The sequence below is a fragment of the Procambarus clarkii genome, chromosome 6 (assembly GCF_040958095.1).
Source record: "Procambarus clarkii isolate CNS0578487 chromosome 6, FALCON_Pclarkii_2.0, whole genome shotgun sequence".
NCBI lineage: Eukaryota > Metazoa > Arthropoda > Malacostraca > Decapoda > Cambaridae > Procambarus > Procambarus clarkii.
In genome coordinates, this window is record NC_091155.1 from 12,599,879 (window position 1) to 12,607,985 (window position 8,107).

Genomic DNA, 8,107 nt, shown 5'->3' on the forward strand with positions numbered 1-8,107 from the left:
CCAATCCACATTCTGTGTACCACCAGGTGGTGGATCACTCCCGCGAATTTTAGGGACTCCATCATCCATCACAGACACGCCCCCACCAGAAGGCGGAATATCCGAGTCGGACGGAACCATAGGATCACACCGCACAGCCGTCAAGGAAGGGGGGGGGGGGGTGCCGTCTTCCAACCTCCTCCGTGCATCTAGGATATTCTGAAGAGAACCTCCAAATTTCCGCCGCTTCATACTGTGCTGCCCAGCGCCAACAGGCAACAGGCAATCTGCTTCACGTCGTCCAGAACCACGACTAGGAGCATGTACATCCTCCATATGCACCTCCGCCACCACCGCAGTTGTTCGAGCAGCAGACCGAGCCATATCAACACCATCACTGATCACTTGCTGCGGGTTCCGATGCACACCAAACGACTTAGCATTGGAGCACCCATCCACTGATGAAATTCCCACCACTGCATCTACCGCCCCACCAGAGCAGGTAGACACCACTGTACACTCGCCTTCGGAGCTGGTCTGCACGGGCACGCACGGGCTTGTAGGGAGATCGACATTCCCACTAGACCTTTCAGGAGACGGCACAGCAGTACGGACGTCATCCTTACCAGGAGATACCACTGAAGCAGCACTCTTAGGACCCAGATTTGCGCCATCCACCACTGCATCCGGTCCTATACAAGGGGCACTGCTCAAAACTGATAGATCTTCTTGCTCGTGCAAAGGAGGAAAATCATTTTCATTGAACAGATTAACCCGGTCATCCATCCTGGTGGTGCAGGAAGCAGCCACATGGCCAACATGACCACACTTGAAACATGTCCGTGTCTGTCCCCGGTAGAAGAAGCCGACCGTATAGCCAGCAATCGAAAGTGAGGAAGGCACATTCCCACGAAGGACCATTTTTGCCGTCCTGTAACCATTCATGAGTCCTTTGACGGCTCCAGACGTGTGCCTACACACACGAATAAAGTCGACAAGCCCATACCTGGCAAGTGCCCGACGGAGAAGACCCTCTGACATTTCAATTGGAGCATTTTTAATCGATACATACGTATACTCCACACTCAAATTCGCCACCCTCACAGAGCCCCGACCGTTGCTCAGCCGCACCTCCCGATCCTCATACTGTTCAATAAACTGCCTGAACAAGCAATTCTCGGCGAACTTCACCACCACTCTGTCCTTGCTAATGATCTGCAAACCAATAAGATCTTCCACCTTCACTTCCATAACATCAAACAGCGTATTGCTGATGACTTCAATGTCCACTTTACAGGTGAACGTCAGCCCTGCCGACTCCTTCCTCCGCAGTGGCTACACGAAAGTCCCCATACTGAGACGAGTAAATAGCCACCCCGCAGTGGCAAACGACCACTCGCCAGGGCAACCGAGAAGCGTCCAATGGCAACACCAGTGGAGTCTGGCCCTAGCTTCGGTATGGGGCGGACGTGTTGAATCGGCGCTCCAGCAGTTGGTGTTGTTTGCCCGTTTCGGCTGGTTGGGGGCGGGTGTGTCTCTGCTCGCCTGTGCTGACGTGGCGTTACGATGGGGGTCCCTCTACCCCCTGTCGTCCGGGCTCAGTCTGTGGGACAAGAGTTCTCTGTGCGGCCTGGTTACCCGGAGATTGCCCTGGCTTGTGAAATGCTCTCTGTCCCTGTGTTTGCGATTTATGGGGTCGAGTTGGTTGCGGCCCGTAGGGCAATTGTGAAGTTTGCAGAGGAGGTGGCGTATCGCGATTTTCTCCGGCGATACGAGGGGCGGACACTGCCCCTGCCGGATGGTGTGGGCACTGTCACCCTCTCGGATAGAAGTGGTGCACTTACTTACATCAGTGTGCATGGGGCTCCCTTGGAGTTTCCAGAGGCTCTGCTACGGCGGTATTTCGGCCGGTTTGGCGCAGTTGTTAGTGTGAGAGTGAATGTGGTGTCTTCTAGTCCTCTTAAGGGTGTGAGGTCTAACATTCGCACCCTGGGCATGAGACTCCGGGCGGATATTCCGTCCTCTATGCGCCTTATGGGGTACAACGTTCGGGTGTTTTACGCCCGTCAGCCGCGGACGTGTTATCGTTGTGGTCTTTTGGGCCATCAGGCTGCTGACTGTTCTGCGCCTCCAGTTGCACCAGTGAATCTCTTCAGTGAGGAGGATTTTCCGCCCCTTCCTGTGGGGGATGATTCGGTGGGTATGGACGTCTCTTCGGCTGCGGAGGTGCCCTCTGTAGCAGCTGTTGCTCCGCCTGTTGCGCCCCCTGTTGTTGCCGCATCTCCTCTGGAGGTTGGGTCTTCGCCTAGTGCTCCGGCTGGTGTCCCTGAGCCTCTTCCGCCTGCCGTTTGCTCGGACCCCTCGTCTTCCAGTTCTTCCTCTGCTGTGCCTGTCCCGGTCCCTGCGCCCTCGCCGTCTGTTCCGGCTGTGCTGGGAGCTGAGGTGGATCCGGCATTCCCTCCTGTGCCTGGCCTGGTGCCCCGTGTGGTTGTGGAGGCTGCCGTGCTGCGGCGTGCGTCGGTTCGCTCGGTTGGTGCTGCGCGGGTCGCTGAGTCTGCCTCCGGGTCTGATGATGTGCGGCCCGAGCCTAAGCGTTCCCGGCGTTCTTCTGCTTGGGCTGAAGTTGGCAAATTCGACGAGTGTCGTCCTTCCGTTGACGGTGGAGTGGCTCCGGATGTGGTGCACACTATGGTGGTGGCGGAGGTACACTTGCCTGAGGATGCCGGTGCCGGCGTTTCGGCCTCCACTTCTGGTCCGGTGTCCGAGGGTCCTGCTTCAGGTGCGTTGCCTGCGTCGGATGGCTCCGGTTCTTCGTGGGCGGTGGTTTCCCCTGCTGTAGTTGGTGGTGAGTGGGGTAGCCTGGTGGTGATGTTGAGAAAGGATGCTCGCTTTGGATGTTCTGTGGCCCCTTCCTCGTTACCCGTTTCCTCGGCTGCGGTCTTGCCGCCTCTTCCGTTTCCTGCAGTCCCTTCCGTGTCTCCTGCGGAAGTGCTATCGTCTCAGCGTCCGACACCTGCTCCGATGGCGAAGGCGTGGCAGGCTCGGCGACCCTCGTCCGCTTCTCCGGTGTCTGCTTCCTCAAAGGGCGTAGTTGACGCTCCTCAGCCTCGTTATGTGACTTGCGTCAGTGACCTTAGGCGTTGGCCGATGCCGCCGGATATAGATGTTCCCGAGTTTATGATACCCGCTCGAGCGCGGGGGATCAAAAACCCTACCGACCTTGAAGATCTAGTCTGGGAAGCTTACAAGGCGAAATATCCTCGTGATCTTTTCACGGAGAAGTACATTTCTCACGAGGTTCCTCGCAAGTGATTTCTATGTATTTTGTGTTGCCTGGTTGTGGGGTGTGTATGTGAGTGGGTGGGGTGGGTATTGTTTCCCGGTTCCTGCGTGCTCTGGTTTGTATTGTGGGTTTTCTTGTATGGATGTCGTGTGCGCTTGTTTGTCATATTGTGTGCCCTTCAGGCTGTTGGGGTGTGCTCTTTGTTATGTGTGCATTATGTGTTTGAGGTGTTAGCAGACTTGTTTTGTATGTTTCTCGCCTCTCTGTTTCCCTTATGTTTGTATTACGCTGTGTTTATATTTGTGTTATGTTTATATATGCATTTTTGTTTTGTGGTCAGCCCTTCTGGCTGGTCTTCTCTTGATTTGTTCCTTTGTCATTGTCCATATGTGTGCTCTGTGCTTTTGTTCTATGTTATATTTGTTCTGTTTTTATTGTACATTATACGCATGCTTGCATGTAAAAAAAAAAATAAAAAAAAAAAAAATGGCAACACCAGCAGAGAGACCTCAGGAACGTCCGACCTGGCTGGTGGTTCGCCCACGACTCCCCTTTTTCAGTGCAATTGGTGGTAAAACTGAGCTGTGTTGATTGATCTACGTTTTAATTGAAATATTTCGTTAGTATTTTATAGTTTTGTTTTCAAAACAAGAAAATGAAAAACACATTCATTTCACAGCTGCAAATGTGCAACAAACAGCGATGAATTCACCGGCTACAATGTTAACTGCTTTCTTCACATTATTTCAAATGACACGTTTGCAAAACAATGCTGTATTCGGAAGTGCTTACGTATTACACGTGGAATTCCAGTAGAAAATCACTTGAACGATGCAAATGAGGAGAGAGAGTCAACGGACAACCTGGCGTATTGAAATAAAGTACGATAGGCATACATCCATCATGCATCCCAATTAAGATGAATGCTTCTTTCTTTGCATGCTGTTGGTAAATGGGCCTAGATCAACGTCTTCCAGCAAATGAGATTTGTCAACGGCGTTACACATGCCACTTTCCGTAGTGCATGTCAATCTCGGAATTAATTGGAGAACGACAGACACTAGGATGTATGCATTAATGGCGTGTCTAACGCGTCACATCCAAATAAAATTCGTGCATTGTTTGCAATCATATTGACCACCGGCTCTCCATCATCTCCAACAGAGTTATGGGAGAAATATAATTCGCACATGCTGAAGATATTGTCAGTCGAATACGCAAGGAAAATTCAAATATGAACATTGAAAAAAAAGCATTGATAATGATTGAAGATTTTTGCTTAGAAATCGCGAACAAAGTTCTCAATCAATTGGAAATGCCATCACCGAATCGATCTGCTGCTGCTTCGTTCGATGTAGAATTGCGTCGTGAACAAAGTTACAACACGTGCGATCTGTTGTCGTATGTGCAATCAAATATTCCTAATCTAACACTTGAGCGAATAGGCACTTACAATCAAATAGTTCAAACTGTCAATAACGGGCTTGGAGAAATCTTCTTAGAACCGTCAGGAAGAACTGGTAAAACCTTCCTAATTAGACTGATTCTGGCAGCAATTTGATCCCAAAATGGCATAGCCTTAGCTCTTGCATCATCTGGAATAGCTGCGACATTGCTACCAGATGGAAGAACTGCTACCTCGGCTTTGAAAATTGCCATTGAATATGCAACTCAGTGAAACTTCCACATGCAACATTTCCAAAGCATCTGGCACACGAACTTAACAATGTTATTCAGTCTAACATTCAAAGTGAGGCAGGCACATAAAAGTCCGTCGACGCTGTTGAGGAAGCAGATGAAAGGGTTAATTATCAAACTGAATATGCTTAGAAATTTTTACACAACGTTCCATTCGCATCCGTGCTGGTTTTTATATATATACTATATCGATGTTACGTCTGTGACGGGAAAAACATGCTTTTTTTTTAAATGTGTTTTTTATGTTTTTCATGTGAGGGAAATCTTCGAAACCTCTTTACTGATCGCTTTGAAATTTTCACACAACGTTGCATTTGAATAGGCGCATGTTATACCTGCTATATACATGCCTCACTTCTGAAAGGAGAAAACAAGCTTTTTTGAAAAACAGTGCCATCTGTTAGACGTAAGGGCAACACACGTTGTAATCTCCGAAAGTTCTTCACTGATTGCTCCGAAACTTTGACACAAAGATCCATTCGAATACGCACGTGTTTTTATATACCTACTATATACAAGCCAAACCTGTGACAGGTAAAAACATGTTCTTCTTCGAAAAACAGCACCATCTGTTGCACGTAAGAGCAACACATGCTATACTAAATATGTTACGATTCAATTTCAATATTTTTTATTGCATTGATAAATTTAATTTTCATAGATTTTGATTTATTTTAATTTTGATTTAATTATTTTGTGTTACATTGCCTTGGAATTGAGCTGTGTTGTTTACCATACCGCTTATTTTGTGAGTATAATTTTTCTTTATTTTTCGGTTTTTACATTTCGTTTTTTAACTGTCCTTCTTATTTTTCAGTGATTGGAATATCAGATCGTTTGATGTTCCCAATTTTCTGATGGGAACATCAGATCATTTGGGAACGCATCAGACGAGGGAGTTGGGAATGGTGATGAGGACGAAGGGACGGGGGAATGGAGAACAGTGGGGAGAATTAGGGAATGGAAGTTGGGGATAGTAGGAATGAGGGGACAGGAGAACGGTGGGGAGGACAAGGGAACGGGAGTGGGGGATGGTGGAGAGGAAGAGGGGACAGGGGAGGTGGGATTGGAAGGGAGGTCGAGGAGATGGGGGAGCGAGAGATGGTGGGGGAGGACGAGGGGACGGTGGATTGGTGAATTGGGGGGGAGGAAAAGACGGGAGGAAAAAAAAATATATATATATATATATATATATATATATATATATATATATATATATATATATATATATATATATATATATATATATATATATATATATATATATATATAAGCAAGTAGATGGGGTCGCCATGGGTTCTCCCCTAGGTATCCTGTTTGCAAACTTCTACATGGGTACCATCAAGCCAAAAGTCTTAGTCGACATGAACTTGAAACCGGCCATATACTGCAGGTAAGTTGACGACATTTTTACACAGGTACCTGATGTCAGACATCTGCAGGAGCTGAAGGAGGCATTTGAGCAGAGTTCCGTGCTGCGTTTCACTTACGAGATGGAAAAGGATGGGAAGCTGCCCTTTCTAGATGTAACAGTCATGGAAAGGAGCGGAGGTTTCCACACTGCAGTCTACACTAAGGAAACGAACATAGGAATGTGCCTAAATGCCAACAGCGACTGCCCAGACAGGTACAAGAGGAGTGTTGTTAACGCATATGTCGACCGTGCTCTAACCCACAGCTCAGAATGGAAGCAAGTCGACGAAGAACTCTGTAGGGTAAGGCAGGTCCTAGTCAACAACGGCTTTTCCAATGGTTTCGTCGAAGACATCATAAGAAGGAAAGTGAAACGCCATGCAACCTCTGAAGAGACAACTAACACAACACCTACACCCCCTATTAAACTATTTTACAGGAACTTCTTTTCCACAGCTCATAAAACGGAGGAAAGGGTCCTGAAAGATATTGTTAATAGAAACGTTATCCCTACAGACAAAAATCAGAGGATACAACTGACGATTTACTATAAAACCAGAAAAACGGCCAGCCTACTCATGAGAAACTCTCCAGACACAAAACAGAACGCTTTAAAAGAGACTAACGTCGTCTATGCCTTCAAATGCCCTCTTGGGGACTGTAAGCTCCAAAAAACCCAGTATATAGGCAAGACAACAACATCTCTTTCTAGGCGTTTAACGATGCATAAGCAACAGGGCTCCATTAAGGAACATATAATCTCTTCCCACAACCAAACCATCGCCAGAGAAATCCTAGTAAACAACACAGAAATCATCGATAGATACAGCGATAGCAGGCGGCTTGACGTTTGCGAGGCACTACACATCAAGAAGTCAACACCAGCAATCAACAGCCAATTAATGCACAATTATATTCTACCCACCTCAAGACTCCGCTCCAATATAGAAGCATCAAGAAATATGGACCAATAGGCTTTCTACAATCACTTCTATTCAATACCCATTGTTTCGTGTTCTGTCTTGTGTTGATGAAATTAATACCCTATTAATGCCACCTCTTGTTCTGTCTTGTGTTGATGAAATTAATACCCTATTAATGCCACCTCACCCCATCCACCTCTCTCAAATGTAGATATAAAAACAAAATCGGAGATGCGTAAGTTCTATTCAGTTGTGTATTTGTAAACTAAAGTCTTTGAAAATGTAATAAGTTTTACGAAACGCGCTCGTGTCGCGTCAGACTAGAAATAAAAATGAATTTTGGAGAATTGATTTATGATTTACCTCCAACAGTGAAAAAGAAATGTACGAAAGATTGAGAAAATTCGTGTTAGAATTATTAATCTTACTTTTTCGGTCATATTTAATAATATATATATATATATATATATATATATATATATATATATATATATATATATATATATATATATATATATATATATATATATATATTTCGTGTTCTGTCTTGTGTTGATGAAATTAATACCCTATTAATGCCACCTCTTGTTCTGTCTTGTGTTAATGCCACATCACCCCTTCCACCTCACTCAAATGTAGATATAAAATCGGAGATGCGTAAGTTCTATTCAGTTATATATATACATATATATATATATATATATATATATATATATATATATATATATATATATATATATATATATATATATATATATAGGTTATTTGTAAACTAAAAAAAAAAAAAAAAAAAAAAAAATATATATATATA